Raw genomic sequence first — 23,292 nt, 5'->3', positions numbered from 1 at the left:
AAACACTCAGGCTTCCAAGATGTTGAGATACAAAGATAGTAAGAAGGCTCTTTTCACCCTGAGATGGTTCCAAAATGGCACCTGTTTCCTGTTGTTGTTCAATCCTTTCAGTCTGTCTGACCATGACCCTACTTGGGATTTTTCTAGCAAAGATACTAGAGTGGTCCACCATTTCCTTTTCCAGCTCATTTTACAGAGGAAGAAACTGAGGCAAACAGGGTTAAGTGACTTGCTCAGGGTCATACAGCTAGTAAGTATTGGAGGCTATATTTGAACTCAGGAAGACGAATCTTCTTGACTTAAGGTCCAGCCAAAGGGCAGGAAGAAGGCTCTCCTCATCTTGAGATGAATTCAGAATTTCACACTAGCACTCTCTGCCAAAGCTGTGGGTACCTGTTCCCTGCATTAGTAATTTTTTGGGGGGGAGAAAGTATCAATTGTACTAAGTGCTTGCTGTTATGTTCATTCTAAAGGCAAAAGATAGTTTGTCATCTGTTCACAGTCTAATGGAGAGATAATATACGGACAACCATGGACAAAGGACCCCTATACAGGTTAAGTTGGAGATATCAACAGAATGAAGGCACTAGAATTAGAGGGGATCAGGAAAGGATTCTGGTAGAAGATGGGATTTTAGTTGGGACTTGAAAGAAGCCAGGGAAGCCAAGAAGTCTAGGTGAGGATGGGCGAACATTCCAGGCACAGGGGACAGCTAGTGAAAATACTTGGAATAGTTGGAGGTGGAGTATTTTGTTCAAAGAACAACCAGGAGGTCAGTGTCACCAGATCACTGAATGCTCAGGCAGGGCAGGCGAGAGGTGAATAAGGTATAAGACTAGAAAGGTCGTTGGAGCTACGTGGTGAAGGGCTTTGAATTCCAGAGAGAGGATTTAATATTTAATCCTGGCTAGAGACCAGGCAGGAGAACTGGAGTGATGAAATGCCTACTGTGTGCAAGGCACTGTGCTAAGCTATGGGGATCCAAAAGCAAAACTGAAATAGCACCTGTCATCAAGGACCTTACATTACAGCTATGGCCAGAAACTAGTGGGGTGCTTTGCAAAGACTAGGCATTAAATGGAAGAAATGTGTAATTGAAAGTCATTTGGCCTAGAGTTTCTTGTGAATTTAGGCATAGGGATTCCAGAACTTAGCACAGTGCCTAGCACACAGTAGGCCTCTAATAAGTATTGACTGATTAATTAATCAATCAATTAATTAATATGGACTAGACCTATGATTTCATTGATGGAGGGATTGTCCAGTAAAGAACTTCTCTGTCAATGCAAGTCAGCACCTTCCCTACAACATATTGTCTTGGAAAACTGCCTAGAGCACTGAGAGGTTAAGATACTTGTTCAGAATCACACAGCCAGTATGTCTCAAGAAGCAAGATCTGAATCCAAGTCTTTCTGACTTTAAGATTATTTCTTCTTCTACTATGTCACATTTCCTTCATGTGCTTTTACGACTTTCTTGTGGGGGAGGATACGTGGAGATAGGGTGATTCATTTTATGTGTCTCCTATTTCAAAATGAGATATTGTTTTGACAGACTATGGAAATGTGTTCATAACTTAGAGCAGGGATATTTATGCTGTTTCTCTCCACAGCCATCTGCAAATTCGCCTACTCAACTACTCAGCAGATTTGAGTTTCAACAGACTCTCTTGCTTCCAAACTAAGAATCTGAAGCAGCTTAAGGAGACAGGATGCATCCTTAATGAAAAGAGTTTGCTATCAGGTAACTATTTTTTTTATTTTATTAGCATTTTATTTTTCCCCAGTTATATGCAAAAACAATTTTTAACATTTGTTTTTAAAACTTTGAGTTCCAAATTCTCTCCCTTCTTCCCTCCCCACCCACCCTCACAGAGAAGACAAGCAATTTGACACAGGGTGTACATATGTAGTTATGCAAAACATTTCCATAACAGTCACGTTGTGAAAGAAAACAAAGAACCCCTCCCCCAAAAACCCTCAGGAAAAGTAAAGTTTAAAAAGTATGCTTCAGTTGCATTCAGACACGATCAGTTCTTTCTCTGGGGATGGGTAGCATTTTTCATCATAAGTCCTTCAGAGTTGTCATGGATATTTGTAATGCTGAAAATAACTGTCATTCACAGCTGATCATCTTACAATATTGTTGTTACTTTGTACACAGTCTATTTCACTTTGCATCAGTTCATGCAATTCTCTCCAGGCTTTTGTGAGAGCATCTCACTAATCATTTCCCTTACTAGCTGTGTGACCCTGGCCAAGTCATTTAACCTCTGCCTGGTTCAGTTTCCTCAACTGAAAAATGGGGATGATAAAAGTATCTACCTTATAGGCTGGTTGTGAGGATCAAATAAGATAATATTTATTAAGTACTTAGAATAATGCCTGGCACATAATAGGTACTTAGTTATCCTTTCCTTCCTTCCTTCCTTCCTTCCTTCCTTCCTTCCTTCCTTCCTTCCTTCCTTCCTTCCTTCCTTCCTTCCTTCCTTCCTTCCTTCCTCCCTCCCTCCCTCCCTCCCTCCCTCCCTCCCTCCCTTCCTTCCTTCCTTCCTTCCTTCCTTCCTTCCTTCCTTCCTTCCTTCCTTCCTTCCTTCCCCTTGAACAAATTCCCCTTCCTCTCTAGTCCACAGTGTGCTTGTGTACAAAATGAGAAAATTCAGCTAGATGACCACCTAGGTCCCTCGCAGCTCTAAATCCATATTTCTCATTTCTGCCAACTCCTCAAGAAAGAACACACTAAAGAAGAATGGAAGTTTAGAATTTCTTTAAGTAGATTTTGGGAAATAACAACTTGTCTCTTTCCAAAAATAGTCAGCAAAAAAAGAAAGGAAGAAAGAAAATTGGCAGAAAAGGATCTATAGCAGTTTTAACACAGCTTATAGAACAATAATTCTGATCCTCAGAGACATGGTGAAACAGCAGCACTGTTTTGACTCTAAATTTTACTTACCCTGTTAAGTATGCACTAGGTTAACTTCTGGCTTAACATTTTAATTATTCATAGATGAAAGGGAGAATGCAAATCAGGAAATATAACTTAAAGCTAATCCAGTGCCATCTTCTACATGACCTCCCATTACAACTACTTCCAAGATTACCTTTATTTTGTGGGTATTATTAATGGTAAAGAAAATGTAGATATCCTGGGTCATAATTTCAATTGACACTTTGTCAACTCTCTTATCTTAAAAATTCCTTTCTCATACTATGGTTAAACATATATGGAGATTGGGGCAGAGCCAAGTTGGTGGAGTAAAAGCATGGACTCCCCAGGCCTAGTCAAATACCTGTAAAAAATGACTCTAAACAAATTCTGGAACTGCAGAACTCACAGAATGATGGAGTGAAGCAAATCTCCAACCCAAGACAGCCTAGAAGGTCAATGGGGAAGCATCTACCATGCTACACTGGGAGCAGAGCACAGTCCAGCATGGGCCATGCCAGTACAGACAGGACTTGAGCAAACCTTGGGAAGGGGGTGGAGGGGGGACTGAATCTCTGGCACCTGTGGAGGTTTCCAGACTTCATGACCCTAAAATGCCTAAGATAGAAGGTCAGTGGAAAAAACCTGTAAGACCTGTGTGAGAGAGCAGATTGGTCTGGTCATAGCCCCAAAGTAGCAGAGTGGGTGGAGGAGCCTGCAGCAGCCATAACAGGGGCAGAGGCAGCAGTTGTTTCTGGAGCTCTAGGCACACAAATTTGGGGAATATTGGGGGGGAATTGAGCGGATGACAATAAACCCCCTATTCCCACACCAAGCAGAGAGCCACCTTGACAAGGAGCTCAAAAGTCAAGTAAATGGCTGGGGAAATGAGCAAAAACCAGAAAAAAGAATCAGACGATAGAATCTTACTCTGGTGACAAGGAAGACCAAAATATACAAACAGAAGAAGACAACAAAGTCAAAGCTCCTACATCCAAAGCCTCCAAGAAAAATATGAATTGGTCTTAGGCCATGGAAGAGCTCAAAAAGGATTTTGGAAATCAAGTAAGAGAAATAAACATATATGGAGATCAAAAATTTGAGTGGTATAAACATCTTGAGCTGGAATTGTTCTAAAACATACTTAAGGCTTCTCATTCTTTTATCTGACAGTCAAAATTTAAGTTTTGGCTCCATGATCACGTATCTGGTAGCTTCAAGGGAAAAAACAGTATGAATTTCTATATTACCTAGTCTGTTTACCTCTTTTAACCAAACTTTCAGGTTGACAGTTAATAAGTATGTATAGATATTTATATATGTGTGTATATAACCCATGCATGTATTTGTAAATATGTGCATATATGTGCATGTAGGTATGAATATTATATATGTCTATATCTTTTAGGGCAGAGAGTGTTTCATTTTTATCTTTGTATTCCAGCATCTAGCATAGTTCCTGCACATAGTAGGTACTTAATACATTCCTGTTGATTGATTAATTGCCACTGGATAATAAAACTTATGCCAGCTATGTTGTAGTTTCCCTGCAGATCATTTATGAAATTCAAACTTCTGGACTAAGGGTAGGGTGTAAGCAGGGAGAGGACTAGTAAATAGGAGAAAGGCATCCCAGGAATTTGCCCAAATGGCATCCTCTTACCTTCTGATGCAAACTGACTTTTCAATTCAGAAGTTCTTATGGTAGGACAAGAACAAATATCCTTACCACTTCTTGAATTATCACCCAGACTTCTCCCTATGTAACTTTAAAAGGCAGGTTTTTGAAGCATTGTTTGCATGGGTTTTGTGTAATGTTAATACCTCCTGGTATTCTAATGATGTCCCAAATAAATATTTTGGCTTTGCTTTTGAGGAAGAGAGTTTATTATATTCTGAAAATTTACCCTGCAAATATGCATGCATATTGATAGCGGCTTCTGTGAGTATTGCATTGGTATTACAAATGGCAACGAGGATGGGATTGCAAAATATAAAACCTCTACTTGGAAACAAGAGGGCTCTAGGGAAGGAAATGGATATCCTGGGGTGGGAGGATTTACTTTATTCTTCCCTTGTGAGAGAATGGACTAAAAGCACAGGATTTTGTGAAAACTGGGAACTGAGGCTACAGAAGGGAAATCCCATAGATTTAGAAAATGTTTATAAGTAATACCAATAGAAGCAGGGAAAGAAATGGCAGGCGTAGGTACAAGAGGATGGGGCTTGTTAATAAGCTATTGTACTATATGTAAAAGTAGAGACAAATTGCTGGAGGAAAAGGTTCAGCTGAAAAAGGAATTAGTTAATTTGTATGAGAAGCTTTCTATGCTACAACACCAGAACTTCCCTTTAGAAAAGCAAGCCAGAAAGTATCAGGTGGTAGCAGAAAATACAGCTGTGAGTTTAGCTCAAAAAGGGAGAGAAAAGTTAACAAAAGGAAGGTGCAATGCAACCCTTGCACACATGGGGCCTGAATGGGACCCAGATACCTCGGAGGAAGATGCATGGAAGGAAAATGAAACAAATTTAGATGAGGAGGCTTCTAGGAATGCACGTGTTCATCCAATACTACGAAGGAAGCAGGAGAAAGTCAGATATTTTAAGTCGATTCACCCCAAAAATTGGAGAAGCACAAGTATCTTAGATGGTGAGAATCGTGACAAGGGCCTAGAGGAGTATGGGTAGATTACATAAAGTGTTTGAAGTTTATAGGTATTAGAATCTTTTTGTACACCAAGCTTTTAGGGATTCCCATATTCAAGGAGGTAACAATGGAACTGATTTTAGCTTTAGCTGCTGAGGGATGCAATAAAGAGTATCTCACTGATTCTATGTGTGAGTGGAGACAGTGGAGACAGATTCTGCTATTCACTTAGAGACTGTGTGAGGAAGTTAAAGTTAAAAGTTAAAGGTAATGAAAACTGCAATTATGATTGAAGACACAGCACTCCCTTAACAATTTCTCATAGAAAGATAAGAGCGAAGACTGCTCCTCCTGCTTATAAACACATAATTCTGACTCTACTAATTAGGGAAATAGGGCACCCTCTTTCAGAGGTGCTAGATAAGACTGCACAGTTAGATGACTTAGAGGAATGGGGAAAAGATACATTTCCTCAAGAGAGAAGAGAAAATAGCCACTGGATTCAAAGTCAGAATAGATTAACAAACAGAAAAATTTACTGCTTTACTGAGAGCAGGAACAGATTATGGAAGAATAGAAGGTATTCCAACTAGCAAACTATGTAAGATGTACCAGGAAAAGGGACTTAATATTAGATGGAATAGGGAAGTACTAATTGCCCCTACAAATCCTCCTGAATAATTGTATCCAAGTTTGTCACACTTACAGGGAGAAGAGGAAATCAGTCAAGTTCTAGCACAGATTTAAGAAGTATGCAAACGCGATTACAGATCCCACATCAATTTAACTATATATTGGAAAAATGGATCAACCACTGATAAGCCTCCCTTATATAAAGAGACCCTGATAAATTTAAACATGGAACCCCTATTACCATCATAGGAATGGGAGGGGCTGAAATACCAGGCAGATAAGTTAAACTAAAGGTGAAAATTGGACAATTACGTAAGAAAGAATGTATAGTGGTAATTGTCTCTGTTTCTGAATATGCCACTGGGAAAGATACACTGAGAGGATAACTTTAAATTTGTCTGAGGGGAGATACTAATTTTCAGTAAGGAAGATAGAAATTAATGCAGTTCTAGTGGATTCATGGAATCAAGAAGCACAGCTGACGCTTTATTTACCCTGCTTGTGGTTATTATCTCCTTATTCTTTTTGGCTTTTGTCTGTTTAACCTGTTTGCAATATTTGTCTCCTCCAGACTTAGTGCCCTCCACTTGTAGACGACTCACTGCTTAAGCTGGATGTTATCCTCTGCCCAAGACTACTCTAAGACCTGGCACTGACCAAGCTCCACTTACCAGCTAAGGACCTGACCTCTCGAATGGGACTTCATGAGGCAGGGACAGCTCTATGTTCAATCTCAGCAGGAAGTAGTTTCAGAAGATAAGACCTTCGTTCCTTACCCCAAGGGATTTGGGGTCCCATTTGTTTGAGGGGGAATGATGGGGGGCTTATGCCCAAGCCCCCACCCTAAGATATTGTTTTATGTGTTTATTTTGTGTTATCCCTTTTATATTGCTATGTAAGTTATGTTGATACAAGCTACCCCTAAAGTCCCATCAGCCTATGTAATGGACATGAAAGATCTTGGGGCCAAATGCAATGTTAATAGAATAGGAAGATCTTCCCTGCCCATTAATAGGCCTAATACATGGAGCCTGTGGTCACACAGAGCCTGGGTCACACAGAGCTCAGAATGAAAAGAGATTGCCCAAGAAGGAGAGAGAGTGCATGAACAGAGAGTGTAGCATAGTGTTACATTGTTTAAAAAAAGTACAGGACTTGGAAGTCAGTAAACCTGGGTTTGACTACTGGATTTACTACTTGATCCTTCTAGACTCAGTTTCTTCACCTGTAAAATAAGGGGATAAAAGGCAGGTAGGTGACAAAGTGGATAGAGCCCTGCATTGTAATCAGAAATACCTGGATTTAAATCTTGCCTCAGATACTTACAAACTGTGTGACCCTGAGGAAGTCACCTAACTTCTGTCTGCCTCAGTTTCCTTATCTGTAAAATAGTGCTAATATTAGCATCTACCACACAGAGTAGTTTTGAAGATCCAGGGAGATAACATTTAAAGTGCTTTGAAAACCATAAAGCACTTCATAAGTGCTAGCTAAAATAAGGTGACAATTAGATGAACTGTGAGATTCCATCCAGCTCTTGATAATCTGTGCTGCTCAGATTCCCCATAATAGGCATAAAGTATTCCTTCCTTTTTGTGTAGATTTTTTGTTTACTGAAAGAAGGAAAAATGACATTTGTATGAGATACAGAGAAAAGCAACCTGAAGGGAAACACTGTTCTGAGAAGAAAGCAGCTCTGAGGCAAAGGTATTTACTGGTGATAAAGATGGTTGTAGTGCATTATTTCCCATCAGCTGATTTATATACACAAGTGATCTAGGGCCAGGCCTAAATGACAATTAGAGCGATTGCTAAATTTTCAGTGTGAGCATATATACATAGAATTTGGCAGATTCTACAAATCATTTTGTTAGTTGTCTAGACGTTAAAAAATGTTATTAAATCAGACTAAACTTAAAATTTTATATATATGTTTTTTTCCCCACAAGAAACTGGTTGTTGAATATTTTAGTCTCCTTTAAGACCCAACTCAAATCCCTTCTTTTACTAGAAGCCCTGCCTGACCCCTATAATTCTAGGACCTTCCCTCTATTAATTAATTCCTATTTGCCCAGTATATAACTTGCTTTGTATATACTACATTTGTTTGCATGTTGCACACTCCCTCATTAGATTGGAAACTCCTTGAATACAGAGACTCTCTTCCCTTTCTCTTTGTATCCACAAAGCTCAGCACAGTCCCTGGCTGGCTCATAGGAAGACCTTAATCAATGTTTGTTGATTGATTAAAAACTAACCAGCAAGCCTTGTATTGCTTTATTGTTCGAGCTCAGCAGGAGCAGCCTCAGGAATGAAGTTATTGCCATGTTGGAAGCCTTCATATGGTAAGTGAACAACAGTTATAACAAATGGTATTTATATAACGCTTTAAGGTTGGTAATATGCTTTATATTCATTATTTCATTTGAGTCTCATAATACCCCTGTATACATATGACTGTTTTTTAGGACTTGGAAGTTTATAGCTGTGAAATCCTGAATTAAAGAGCTTTATGGGGACTATGGGACAATGTATGTTGGTTACTTGCGTAATATGTGTCTGAAATGTGGAACTGGGTTTTTTTAACCCAAAATAAATCTGGGTCATCATATGTGGGGAGACCTTGATTTCAGGCAGGAGAGTCGCGGAGAAGCCAGAATAGAAGCTGCAGAGTTCTGTCAAAGAGACAGAACACAGAAACTGTCTGAGCTGAGGCGTCAGCAGAAGCAGACAAGCAAAGCAGAGAAGAATATACAATCACAGCTGCTTTAAGCTGAGACCAGCTGAGCCCATCTGACTGAAAACAGACAGGCTCTGCAGTGGAGGCTGGGGAGTTCATTTGTTTGGAAGAAAAGGACTGCTGTTTGCAAGAGCTGATTATAGGAAAGGAGAATCCTCTAGGGTCTGAGTTATTGTACCCCAAAGGAAACTCTCTAAAAAGAATATTGGGGCATTTAAGTGGCTCCGCAGATAGAGTCCTCTATCAGCAGATAGAGTCCTGGAGTCAGGAAGACTGGAGTTCAAATTAAGCCTCAGACACTTACTAGCTATGTGATCCTGGGTCAATCACTTAACCCTATTTGCCTCAGTTTCCTCATCTGTAAAATGAGCTAGAGAAGGAAATGTCAACCACTACAATACCTTTGCCAAGAAAACCCCAGATGGGTTCACGACTAGTTGGACATGACTGAACTACAACAAATAAAGTATTGGAACTGAACTTATCATCTAAAAGCTGAGTTTAGATATATTCTCCCTAAACATGTTTCCTCCTTTTGACCTGACTATTTTAATCAGTGGCATGCCCATTCACCTACCATCCCATGCTCACAGCTTTACATCTTTGATTTTTCCTACTAGGTCTGTCTTATCTAGTCATTCCTATTGATTCCATCTGAGGCATCTTTTATCATCTTCCTCTCTCAACCTACCCATACCTCTATCAATGTTACCATTCTAGTACAAGTTTTCATTTCCATTGCCTTGAACTATTGAAATAGTTTCCTGATAGGTCTTCCTGCTTGGATTTTCTTCATATCATTGCCAAATTAAAAATCCATATGCAAAATTCTGGTCATTTCCCTATCCTGCTCAACAATCTTCAAGGGCTCCCTATTTATTTTTCTACTACATACTCCTTTGACTAGCATTCATCACCCTCCACAATTTTACAACACTTTTATGCTCCCTTCCAGATACAAGATTCATGAGTCAAACTGGACTCTTCTCTGTCCTTCAAAAATGCCCCCAGACTACTGCTTACACTGCTTCCAGCACCTGAATTGTTTTCCTTCTTTTTAGATTCTGTCTTTTAAAGTTCAACTCAAATATCTCCTTCATGAAGTCTCTTCTAATCTGTTTTTGTAACAAGCTTCACTCTTAGATGTCGCTTTTTAAAAATAGAGAATAGGGGATTCTATACCTGTGAAATGTTACATCCACTTTCAGATGAGGTCAATGTATTAGTATTTTTACTTAACTTTTACTTTGGTAAAAGAGATTGTTCAGGAAATGAGCATAATCTGTAAATGTTTGTAATATAAAAACAAGGCAACAATAAAGAAAATAAGTAAGGGCTCTCTTAACTGCAAGTCTAACACTTTCCTCATTGTATTCTGCATCTTTCTGATGCACTTATTATGCATTATTACATATTATAGTTATCTGAGTAAATATCTTAATGCTCTATTAGACTGTAAATTCTAGAAGACTTACTAATACTTACGTATTTCTCAGGATGTGGGACAATGCTTTGCACCTAATAAGTATATGATAAATGTGTGTTGAATTGAATTGAATTGCTAATAGAAAACTGAAATATAACTTGGAAGACATTTATAAACGTAACTTAAAACTTTTATTCCATGCCATTCAACGGTAAATGTCCTAAAAGAAAAGTTACACATTTTCCATTAGTTCTCCACTAAAAATAAGCTAAAAGAAGTACAACAAAATGACGATATTTGAAGGTCAAGAAGTGTAGGCCTCTAACATAACCTTTTGCATAAATGACAAGAAATGAATTACTTGAAAAGTAGTCTGAACATTAGAAACCTCTCCACTCTCCCCTTCCTCTCCCAGCAAATAATTGCTTTATATTGGAGATGTGGCCTGTTGGCGTCTCAGATTCAACAAGTCCAAAACAGAACTCAGAATCTTTCTCTCTAAACCCATCTTTCACCATTCTCCTTTTTATTTAGGTTTCAATCAATCAACATTTATTAAGCTCCTACTATGCACCTGGCACAGTTGGAACATTGTTTTCACCCGCAGTTCTTTCACTCTCATGCATGTCACATACCTAATCAATTGCCAAATCTTGTTTTCCTCTCCACAGCATCTGTTGAACATGCTCCCTTTGCCCCTCTCCCAAGTTCAGGCCCTCAACACCTCACCCCTAAACTATTACAGCTAAACTCCTGCCACTGTCTCCTCAAGTCTCTCTCTGTTGCAATACATCTTCCATGTAGCCACCCAAGTGATTTTCCTAAATTGCAGGTCTGATCATGTTACTCTACTACTCAACAAACTATTATGACTCCCTATTACTATTAGGATCAAATGTATAGTTGTCTGTTTGAAATTTAAAGCTTTTCACAACCTGGGCCCTGGTTATCTTTCCAGTCAACTTATGCATCTCTCATTCCCACATTCACTAGAGTCCAGACCTACAGGTCTGCTTACGGTTCCTCACATACAATGCTCTATCTCTCACCTCCGTGTCTTTGCACTCACTGTTCCCCACACCCGGACAACTCCTCCTCTTCATTTCTGACTCCTGGAATGTTTGTTTTCCTTTAAGACTCAGCTCAAGTATCTTTGCCAAGAAATGGCGGCACAAAGAATTGGACATGCCTGAAACAACTCAACAATGACAAGTATTGTCTCCTTCAGGAGGCCCTTCCTGGTCCCCCCAGTTATTATTGCCTTCCCCTCCAAGGTTGCCTTGCATTTTGATTTGATATATACCTAGATAAGAGTGTTCCTCCTCCCACAGCCCCTTAGAAGGTCAGCGTCTTGAGGACAGGAATGGTTTTTCTTGTCTTTGCATTAGCAACACTTAACACAGCCCCCTCTCCCCCCATTGGTGCTTAATAAATGTTTGTTGATTGATTTTTTGTCCTCTCTACATAATAAAATACTAATATTATATTAATAAATTTAATTAACTAATTAATTAATTGATAAATTAAATAAATAGGTGACACCTTGAATTTTGGTTTATGTGAAACACAGAATAATGTCAAAAACCAGAAAGGCCAGAATTACAAGGGACTGAGAAAAGAAAACTGTTAATTTGTGAAAAAGAAAAAAAACCCCAACATATGTACATTTCTTGTACAATTAATTTATGAAAATGTGTCTGTAAGTCTAAGGTTTACATTAAAACTGGCAAAAATGTGAATGCGAAAAGGCAGTATTTTTACTGAGCAGAATATTTATCTGTTTGAATGTCTGGAGGAAATGAGGAGAAAAAAAGGAATTTATATGAAAAAAGACTTATCAGATAGACTGTGGATTAAGATATTGATATGAAAAGTCCTAAGGGAGTCTAACTCTCCCATGCACTTGCCAACAAAGTTCTAAAAATGTACCAGAAAGAAATCAAAGAGAAAAACCAGTAAGCTCCACTACTGATTAGAGCACTATACAAGAAGACTGACAGAAGCCTGCCAGGATTTGGAGTGGAGGCAAGGAATCATGGAGTGGGTGGAGGAAGACAGAACTCTGATCTGGGGCTGAAAGCCAGTGAGATTTTGGCTCTTGCACATTAGAACAGAAGCGGGAAAGGGGAGTTCCCATGGATCACCGCACAGGGAGGCAGGACCAGGGAGTGTATATAAGTCTGACCTTTTCCTGAAGTCTGGAAGCCAGCACTCAGAAGGCTCCCAGTGGAGCCACAGCAAGAGATGGGGCCAGTGCATTCCTTCACCACACATATTTATGGATTCTACACCTGTCTTAACTGAACTATGGGCTCTAGAAGGAGTGGGACTTTTAATCTTTTTGTATTCCCCAGGACCTAAAAAATGCTTTACACATAGGAGTTACTTAATAAATGTTGATTGGATTTAATTGTATTGTAATTGAAAAATTTGGATAAAACTTGGAAGATTCTTCTATAGATGATGTGGTGCATTTGTCTCATGATGTTCCATTGTAAATGCCCTCCAAAAATGGATTTTCCATTAGTTGGCCCACCTCCAACAAGCTCCAGAATCCATGGACCCTCTAAGAGGTCAGAAATCTCTACTTCTGGGGCACCCAATACAATAGACAAGACGGGAACAGCACACGCCCACCCTCACCCGCAGGCAACCTCAGGATAGGGGGAACTTTACAGGCAGGGGTGTGTTGAAGCCAGCTCAAACCCAGGCAGATTGTGAAATTTTCAGTGTGAATGTAAAACTCAGAAATTGGCAAAAACTACAAATCAGGGTTTGATTTATTGTTGATTGTCTAGACTTAAGAATGTGGTAAAAAATGATAAAGCAAATTAAATTTAAAAGTGTGTTTTATGTTTTTCTTCCTCTTTCTCTTCCTTCCTTCCTTCCTTCCTTCCTTCCTTCCTTCCTTCCTTCCTTCCTTCCTTCCTTCCTTCCTTCCTTCCTTCCTTCCTTCCTTCCTTCCTTTCTACCAGTTTTGAAACTTATCACTATACCACTACTTACAGGATTCTTACAGGAGATTTGTAACCAGCACAGTCTATAACATCCTCTTGGAACGTTAGGGCCATAGCTAGCAATGAAGCTGATACCAAGTTGTGCAATGAGAAAGGGACCAAAAAAGATAGATGCTCCAAACATTGTAAATCCACCAGGAGATGGAAGAGAATCCAAGGATTCTGACAGAGAGTGGGGCCTATCTTTAAAAGGCTTAAAAATGCACCAAGACTTTTGAGACACTCTGTAAAGAGAAAAAACAGGCCATTTATGGTATGCAATCCTCATTTAAAATTCTTTTTGGTGGGGAAATGTTTGTTGTTGTTTGTTGTTGTTTGTCAAGTTCCTAATAATAAAAAAAGAAAGAAGACATCTGATCACATTAAATCAAAATGCTCTCTGCTTTTTAAGGGGGAAAATGGCATTTCAAAGTTGCAAAATGGATAAACTGATTGCATCATAAAAGGATTCCTCTGATTGAAAAAAAATTATTCCTTTCAGATTTCCTTTAAAAATCAGTTCTTCAGTGAATTTAAATTTACTTGATTTGCAATAATTAGATTTATATTGAAGTATTCAGGGAGACATCTGTTCTTTAAAGGGGATTAAGTGTACAGTATAAAAGGAAGTAAGTCTATAGTCTTATAAATTTCATCATACCAGGTTCAACTTTAGAAATTCTGATAAACAAATTCCAGGTATGGAATGTATGATCTGGAAATGAAGACATTTTCTCAGAAATAAATAATCTCTTTCAAAAGTGCATGAGGATAAAGAAAAAGAGAAGAGTGCATGTCTAGGGAGACAGACACTGGCAATCTTGCCACAATTATTTGCTCCCGAGGGGTGCTTTTCCATATGCTAAGGGACATATTAAGGAGATTACTAAAGAGTTCAGTATCCTTAATACCCTGTCTGGTGGTCAGTTCTGCCAATATGGTCAATATGCTTTACAGTTCAGCCACTGCCACATCCTGAATCCAAATGAAGGTTAAACATTTCCCATGTTGACTGGTCTGATAACCAGTAATTTGACAAAATTCATTAATAAGCAATTAGTAGCTATCCAAATCAGGTAAAATGGCAAATTAAGCATTCTCGGAGATAGCCTTAGAGGCTTTGATGATGCTAAGTACATATTTTCATATAGGTAATCCTTAGATTTATGAACAGGTGAAAAAGTTTTAGTAAGTCAATTATTTGGAACTCAAGAATATCTTTTCCAAAAGAAACATTAATAACTGACATTTACATAGTGCTCTGTATATAGCATGTCATTTGAGCCTTATAACAATATCGTGATAATACTACATGTATTATTGCCACTGTATGCTTAGAATAGCACCTGGCACACAGTCAGTGCTTAACAAATGTTTCCTGATTGACTGAATTTATAGATGAGGAAACTGAGGCCCTGACAGATTAAATGAATGAATGAAAAGTATTTATTAAGCATTTACTATAGGTCAAGCAATAACTATACTTAGTACTGAGGATAAAAATGGAAAAGATGAAACTGCCTGTTCTAAAGAAGTTCACATTGTAATTGGGGATAACACATATAAAAGAATTTAGTTGCAAAATGGATGGAATGGCCCAGAAATCACAGGTATAGTGGTTGATAAAGACCAAGAATTCTTAGGGTAAATCAGCATATCATATGGCACTGCCTTTGGGTCTAGAGTGCAAGGTGACAGGGAAGATAGTAAGATTTAGAGTTCTTTCATATCACCAGAATTGGGGTGGTGACTCCCAGGTCATCCAAGTGGTGTGAGCAGGCCTATTACTCTTCTCCACCAACTGTCCTGATGGGATCCAGGAAGATCAGAGTTAGTGGAAGGAAAGGATGAATGGCTACAAAGCTATTAAATGTCAGAAGCAGGACTTGAATCCAGGTGGTCCTGACTCTGAGGCCAGCAATCAATCTAGAATTCCATATTTCCCATACAGATTCTTAAAATGGAGCTTAGTAGTGAACCATTAGGATGAGGAAAGGCATGAAACAGTTTCTAACATGGGGTGCAAAAGATGACCTATTGAGTGAATGACCATTATCAGCCTGTAAAGTTAGAGTAGAGTAGTGTTGAAAGGAGAAAAGAAAGAAACAAGGTTATCCATGGTAGCTATGTCCCAAGGCTAGTTTTCAGAGGATTAATTATTATATTAGTTTAAGTTCTGTGTCTTGGATGCATAGAGCCATGCTGTCTAGGAAAAAGAAGAAAGAAAAAAGGAGGGAAGGGAAAGGAAAAGTAAGAAGGAAATGATAAAGTTAGGAAGAAGTAAAAAGGGGAATATAAAGAAGAAGTAGGAGGAAGGTGATCGATGAAAGTTGATAGAAAGAAGAGAATTTACTCCTTCTTGGAAACAGGGTTGAGTCTAGCTAAAATTTTAAATTGTAGGTTGGATTAAATGACTTCTAATATGTTCAGCGAATGATGTCATGTCTGATAGTGATGGCTGTTGTTATGTTTTTATGGAGAAAATTCAGGCAAGTGGGGGTGGGGATTACATGGGAAGGGTCAATGACTTAGACTGTCAAGCCCCATCTTTGGATTCACATGAGAGGTCACCTCCACCAAATCTCCTCCATTTATAGCTTCCTTTCTCTACTTTTAAACTCATGTGTTCTCTAAGCACCCCCATTTTTTTCACAATGGTTCCTATGGTGAGATCAGGGGTTTGGAGACTGAGAGCTGGAAGGGACCAGAAACCTCTTCATTTTGCAGATGAGGAATTTGGGGCCCAGATTGACTTGTCCAAATTCAGAGAGGCAATAAATGGCAGAGCCAGGATCCTAAGTCAGATTATCGAAGTTCAAATTCAGCACCACATTGATTGGTGAATTATCGAAGGATGGGGGTTATGGTAGACATTTGTAAGTTGGAGATAATTATAGGTATCAAACCTAGGTATAGAGCATACTAGTGTAGCAATCTCTTTTGGCCATTTTTGCAACTTTCTCTTGCACTCTAGGGTTCTGATTATGGAAGGCATCTGTTAATTGAAGTTCTAGGGTACGATTTATACTCGTAATACCAGAGCTTATGAGCCCCCACTGGTCTGCTTCCCATTAATAATCAGCCAGTAGACAAAATAAGAGTAGCTCTTTGAAAAGTTATTTACTAAGATGACACAGTAGACCAAGTACCTACAAAGCATTCCTACCACTAAAACATATTTTGTCTGTGGAAATAGTAGGCACAAGTTTGGATCACAGTGGTAGTGAGAAACACATGTAGAGAAGACATGTGGCCAAGGCTGCTCATTACTATGGTACTGCTGGTCCAGGAAATCTTTTCTCTCCCTAGTGGAGGTCAGGTTGCTGAGCTGGGAACCCAAGTCTACTTCTTCACCTATGGTTTGATCATTCTTGCCCGGATTCTTTCCAGCTGCTGGATGGTGGCATGTCACCTTCTGGAAGAGGAATTCTGTTACTAGATGCAATGGTCACTGGGGGGGAATGGAGGAAGGAGAAATCCCCTCTGCAGAAGCAGATCCTGACCTGCACTCATCCAGAACTGCCAACTCATCTAGGGCATAGCTATTTAAAGCCCTGAAGAGGAAGGTACAATTTTGGCTTCTCTAATGAAGTTGTTCCTTTTAATTTTGTCAAAGAAAGGTGTTCACACTACTTAAAGGGATCACAGTGTGAGAAACTCTAAAGAAACCATTAATAATTTGGTTTACTGGAAATGTGAATTCTAGCAACAGAAAAAATACAGAAATGGCTTTATTGTGTCCAACTTACAGACTACTGAACTTAAAAAAATGTGCAATATATTAGATAAGATGTAGAAAAAAGTCAATTGAGTATTTAGACCTTAGTTAGATTTCTTCTGAATTTATATTACCTTAAAATCTTAACCATGAAAGAAGACCTTTAAAAAAAATCAGAGTTTTCTAATATGGCATCTTGGGTCATCTTACTGAAATTGTGATTACTACTGTAGTTGCCTAAAGATTTATTAACATCACAAATAAGGAAAAGGATATGGATTTTAAGAAGAGTATTGTCTGTATATTGCCTTAATTATAAAATATCATATTCAAGTCAGTTAGCCAGTTGAAAAGTAATATTATGAAATATTATTATTATTAAGCACTTACTATTGGTGAGAAACCTCACTAACTAAACCCTAAGGATATATTAAAAAAAATACCCTAGGGATATAAATAAATAATTTTATGTACATGTAAGGTCTAAATTTACAAGGTAAGTTGGAGATGATCTTAGAGGGTAGGCACTGGCAGTAGGAAAGAAAGCCAGGTTGGAGAGATCAGAAAAGGCCTCTTATAGAAGTTAGATTATGGACTAAATCTAGAAGGAAGTAAGGAGAGGGAGAAGAGGAAGGAGAACATTCCAGCTCTACAAGTCAATGATGAAAACGTATAGAATTGGGAGATAAGAGTTTATGTTCTAGTAACAACAAGGCCACTACCACTGAATTGTAGAGTAAGTAGAAGGGAATAAAGTATAAGAACACTGGAAAAGTAGGAAGGACACTATTGTGAAAGACTTTAAAAACCAAACAAAGGAATTTATATTTGATCCTAGAGGTGATAAGAAGTCACTGGAGTTTACTGAATGGGGTGAGGAGTATGTGACATGGTCAGGCCTGCACTTTAGGAAGATTACTGGCAAAGAAAAGGAGAATGGGCTCTAGTCCATTGAGGAGAGACCTGAAACAGGGAGGGAAAGGCTGGATAAATTCCTGGTTTATCTGTAACAGAAGATGGAAACTGACTTTTCCATTGTCCTTTGGCTGAATGGGACATGTAAGTCAACTGGACCATGTTTTCAGTGATGGCTTCTGCATGAAAAAATAATACTTAGAGAATTTATGACATGAAAATGAGGCAGGCTAATTATGTAGCAAAATAAACATTGGTGGTCCACTCCTGAGATATAAAAAGAACTGTAGGAAGGAATTCAATCATATTGGATGGATATGGGAGACATATTGGAAAATAGGGTAGGGATGGCATAGAATGAGAAGGCATGAATTGATATCTGTGGAAGGAGTATCCACATGTAAGTAATATTGGGGTTAAAAGTGATCTCACAGGTTAACTAGGTCAACCTATACTTGACCAAAAATCCTTTATGCAACATTTTTCATTGTTCAATTGTGTCCTATTCATAGTAACACTGGGGATATAACGTTTTCTTGGAATGGTTTACTACTCTCTTCTCCAGTGGATTAAGGCACAGATTAAGTGACTTTGCAAAGATCACATAGCTAGTACGTGTCTGAGTCCAGATCTGAACTCAAGTCTCCTTCTAGGCCTAGTCTTTATTCACTGAGACATCTAGCTGCCTCTTTCTACAACATACTTAACAAGTGATCATGCAGTCTTTGCTTGAAAATTCTCTAGTCAGGTGAGGGGTAGAGGTGGAGACCCACTTCCTTCCCAGAAACTCCATTTCAAAGTGTCATCATTAAAATGTCATCATAAAGACATGGCAGTACCTGGAACTGGATGGAGCTGGGAGTAGTGGAAGGAACCCTAGCAGCAGAATGATAGCTGAGAGGCAGTATGTCATATAGATGGAAAGCCAGGATGAGGGACAAAATGACCTTGGATTCCCATACAATGAGTCCTGGGACAAGTCTCTTATAAGCCTCTACTAAAAAAGAAGAAAAACTCCAGTGGCTGCCTATTACCCACCAAATAAAGCTCATGCTCCTTTGCCTAGCATCTGAGGTCTTTTACAATCTGCTGCCACCCTAACTTACAGGTCATTATCTATTATTATTTCCATCCATATACTTTTCTGTACTTGATACACACCATTCTCAGTGCTCTGGATATGCTCTCCATTCTTTCACTTCATTTCTTTTGTTTATATTTTCACATATTCCCTCCATTCTCACCTTTGCCTATTACACCTAACTGAAATACCTCCTCCTCCAAAAAACTTGTTCTGACCTACTGATTAGTACTGACACTCCTACATGGACCTCACTCAGATGCTTTTACTTCTCCACTGCATTTATCAGTCAAACAGTCAGTCAATTGGCACTTATTAAGGGTCTACTGAATGCCATACCAAGCTAAGTGCTGAATACATGCTATGAATTATAGTTATTTGTGCTTGGGTCTGATCCCCCTTTAAAACTGCAAAAGAATAGAGAAGATGTCTGATTTACACTTTGTATCCCCCTCCGTGCCTAGAACAGCACAACAGAGCCCTTAATTAATGTGTGTTGAATGTATGTTGTTGACTAAAGCCCTTTTATTCATGTGGGTTTTTTTTCTTGCTTTGAAGATGAATAACTCCAAATTCCAATTACATCTTACGAGTCTTTCCTTGAAGGATTTCTATAGGCTGTCAAGCAATTCTAAATTTTACTTTCAAAATGATAACTTTTTTTCATTTCAGAACACTCCATCAAGAAGCTTTTAGAACTGGGGTAAGACAAAGCCCATTTGCAGCTTCTCCAATCTCCATATGCATGATATCAAATATTCTCAAAGGGATCATTTGCATTAGGTTTACTGAAAGTAGAATGTAAGTTCTTTGAGGGTAGGTGTTTTTGTCTCTGCCACTGTAACCCCTTGTCCATAACAGCCTCTTTTTGTTGTTCAGTCATTTTTCAGTTACGTCCTACTCTTTTAGTGGCCTCATTTGGGGTTTTCTTGGTAGAGATACTAAAGTGGTTCATTGTTTCCTTCTCATTTTAAAGATTATTTTACAGATGAGGAAACCGAGGCAAGCAGGGGTTAAGTGACTTGCCTGGGGTCACACAGCTAGTAAGTGTCTGAGGCTGGATTTGAACTCATGATGATAAGTCTTCCTGACTCTAGACCTGGAACTCCATCCAATGAACCCCCTATGCTTTGTGAACTGATTCAAGAGATGTCAAGGTACAATTTTTATCTTAATTTTCTTCCTTCCCTTTCCTTGTCTATGCACATCAAATATATCACCATATATGTGCATATATATGCATATGTCTGTCTGTCTATCTATCTTTCACCCTTGGAGGCTCAACTCAAGTTCTTTAATTCATGAAACCTTCCCGAGTAACTCCAGTAAACGTTGCACTCAAATGTGAAATCTTCCCTACATTTCCTTCAAAGCAGTCATTTAAAGGTTACTCATGTATTGCCTATCCGTATTACACATTTATTATATTGTTTTCTTATATTTTTATTTCAAGTGATAAAATATCAAGTGATATTTTAATCACCTGAGGATCAGCCAATCTACTTTAAGTCGTCAAGGAGTATTTGCTAAACATTTATTGGTTATTGTCCTTCATTCTTGAAGAGGACCAAAATGACATCACTATGTTAGAGTCAAGGTACACTGTGTCCTACTGTGGCTGATCAGCCCAATACAAGCTCAGAAGGCTCCACCACAGATAGAGCATAAATAATCCATGTGAACATTTGCGTGGTTTCTTTAACTTTGTGCATCTCCAGTTTCTCTTGAGACTTCTTTGATGAGGGCAGACCATGCTAGGAGGTTTATTATTAAGCAACTGGAGAAGATAACATACAAGAAGATGCTGAAAAGTTGTGGGGGTGGGATGGGAGATAAAGGTGGGGTTGGTAAAGAAATTCTACAGTCTAGGGAGAAATGAAGTCTTGGCTTCATGGGCATCCTCCTTAAAATGGATATTTTAAGAGGAATCATCCAATCAAAAGGAGAAGCCATGGGGGAGGGAGAAAGGTGAAGGGTACTTCTAGTGTGAATTCCAGGGGACATCACAGTGGATAGATTGCCAGGCCTGGAATTGGGAGAACCTGAGTTCAAACCCGGCCTCAGATACTTAATAACTGTAACCCTGGGGTTCTTCAACTGTAAAATGAGCTGGAGAAGAAAATGGCAAACCACTTTAGTATGTTTGCCAAGAAAACCCCAAATGGGGTTATGGAGAGTCAGATGTGACTCAACAACAACAACAAACTGAGGATAAAGAGATTTCTGGGGCATCATTGTTGTTGTGTTTGCCCTTCGTTGCCAAAGACCATGCCACCAGAGAAATGATGACATGATTTGCACTTGACTTTGTTTTGAGTGAGGGAGGGTTGTATAGGTCACCAGCCTCACTTCTCCAAAGCCATCAGAATCTAGTGACCAGATATGCATCAGGATGCCTGGAGATGACCCAGGATGCAATGGGAGATCTTGGCCCCTTTAGACATGGTAGAGAAAGTACAGGAGGGCAGCTAAGAGAGGAATGAAGTAAGTCTGGGTAGACTCAATATCCCAGCATTAACTACTAGTCATCCCAACATTTGCGCTTAGGACCTAATGAAGACCATTCACTAAATCATGCCCTAGTTATAGCTTGCATCAATGGAAGGAGTAGTCTCACTGGTGAATTCAGCAACCTTGAATTTGAAGAAGAGTCATAGCACTAAAAATTCTAGAGGGGGAAGGACCTAGCTCATGGGGAGTGTATTTTCTACTGATGATATATTGGAAATGTTGATCAATAATCACACAGGATAAAAAATTGTGGAGGCCCTGCAATCTGTTTAGGTAGATGGAATGCTCTGAAGAAACTTTAGAGATAATTTTGTCCAACCACTTCATTCTACAGGTGAGGAAGACTCCTGTGTCCCATAACTTTAAGGGTCTTGGTTTTACTCCCTAGTAAGTTGGTAAATTCCTTGAGGGCAGGAATTATGTTATATAATTACATTATAGGGTAGCTCAGTGGTGCAGTGGAAAGAGTTAGGAAGACTTCTTTTGTCTGTTTGTTTTTTTAGACTGGCTCTTCTATCTTACCCAAGCTAGAAGTTCAGAGACAATAGTCACAGTAACAAGTAGCACAGAAGCCTGCTCCGTTTTCTTGACTTGAGTTGATTTGTTCCTCCTTAGGTAACCTGGTAGTCCTTCACTTCCAGAGAATCACCACATTAGTGCCAGACTTAGAGTGGACATCAGAATAGCTTTAGCTCTACTGGAGGTCAGAAATTCTGAACTCTACTAAGCCTCTTTCAGTAACAGGGATTAGGGGTAGTGAGGTTGTACAATAGATGGAACACTAGAGGCCTGGAGTCAGGATGTCCTGAGTTCAAATCCAGTCTCATGTACTTATTAGTGTGACTCTGGGGAAGTCATATAACCACTATTTGCCTAAGTTTCCTTATCTGTAAAATGGGGCATGCAGATATGTCTTTAACCTAGTCTAAGACTATGTTAGAATCCTAGCTATGGGAGCTAAATGTTTTCTTTCTGTTTCCCACTCTTGGTACAGGAGACTGTATTCCTGTTCTGCCTTTCCACTCTACTCAGTTAGGTAAGGGGCCCTGAACAGAAGACATCTGCTATCTTGCAGAGGGTTTGGTTATTTTTTTCCCTCTCCAGGAGAAATAAGGCAAAGATAGTCATTGGACAGCTAATGTTTGAATATTCTGTTAAAGCCAATTTTGTAGCATCATTTGGTGACACTGCATTTTGGAGTGTACAGGGGAAGAGAACCGATCCAAGTGATGAAATGGAGCATTCTCCTGACACTCATCAATTCCTAATGTCATGTAACTAAAGAAAGATTCTAAATTTTTTTTAAAATGAGGATAATTATAGGACCTACCTTTCAGGGTTGTTGTAAGGGTCAAATGAGTTAAAAATTACAAAGCACTTAACACAGCGCTTGGCATATAGCTGTTGTGTTTGTCCTTCATTTTTTAAGAAGGCTGTGACATCAGAGAATTGATGACATGACTTGCACTGGACTTTGTTTTGAGTGAGGGAGGGCTGTGCAAGGTCACCAACCTCACTTTCTCCTCCTGAGCCATGTAGATCTAGTGACCAGATATTCATCAGGATGACTGGAGAAGGCCCAGGATGCAGTGGGGTCTTTGGCCTTTTCAGGTATTCACTTAGAGGGAGGTAATGCCCATTGAGTGAATAAGCCTCTTTTAGAAGTAGTCAGGGAATGGCCCTTAAAAGAAAAAAAATAA

The 23,292-nt window shown here is 39.1% G+C and overlaps 1 protein-coding gene and 1 long non-coding RNA gene across 13 annotated transcripts in view; one reads left to right on the top strand and one right to left on the bottom strand.

The window, feature by feature from the left end:
• Positions 1-23,292, bottom strand: part of PALM2AKAP2 (PALM2 and AKAP2 fusion) — a 536,456-nt gene that overhangs the window by 191,622 nt on the left and 321,542 nt on the right. The gene's annotated exons all lie outside the window — the stretch shown is intronic.
• The window catches only part of LOC140530993 (uncharacterized), a 53,873-nt gene that overhangs the window by 18,292 nt on the left and 12,289 nt on the right, over positions 1-23,292 (top strand). For 2 of the 7 annotated variants that reach the window (XR_011976234.1, XR_011976235.1), the window contains exons 2-4: positions 1,613-1,743; positions 3,762-16,933; positions 19,754-20,238. This is a non-coding gene — a long non-coding RNA (uncharacterized lncRNA). The remainder of the gene's footprint in view (positions 1-1,612; positions 1,744-3,761; positions 16,934-19,753; positions 20,239-23,292) is intronic. The other 5 variants (XR_011976237.1, XR_011976238.1, XR_011976239.1 and 2 more) reach the window with 5 other exon arrangements.

Source organism: Notamacropus eugenii, chromosome 3 (assembly GCF_028372415.1).
Source record: "Notamacropus eugenii isolate mMacEug1 chromosome 3, mMacEug1.pri_v2, whole genome shotgun sequence".
Classification (NCBI taxonomy): Eukaryota; Metazoa; Chordata; class Mammalia; order Diprotodontia; family Macropodidae; genus Notamacropus; species Notamacropus eugenii.
The sequence above is the reverse complement of the archived record's forward strand: the minus strand, read 5'-3'. Positions and strand labels throughout refer to the sequence as shown.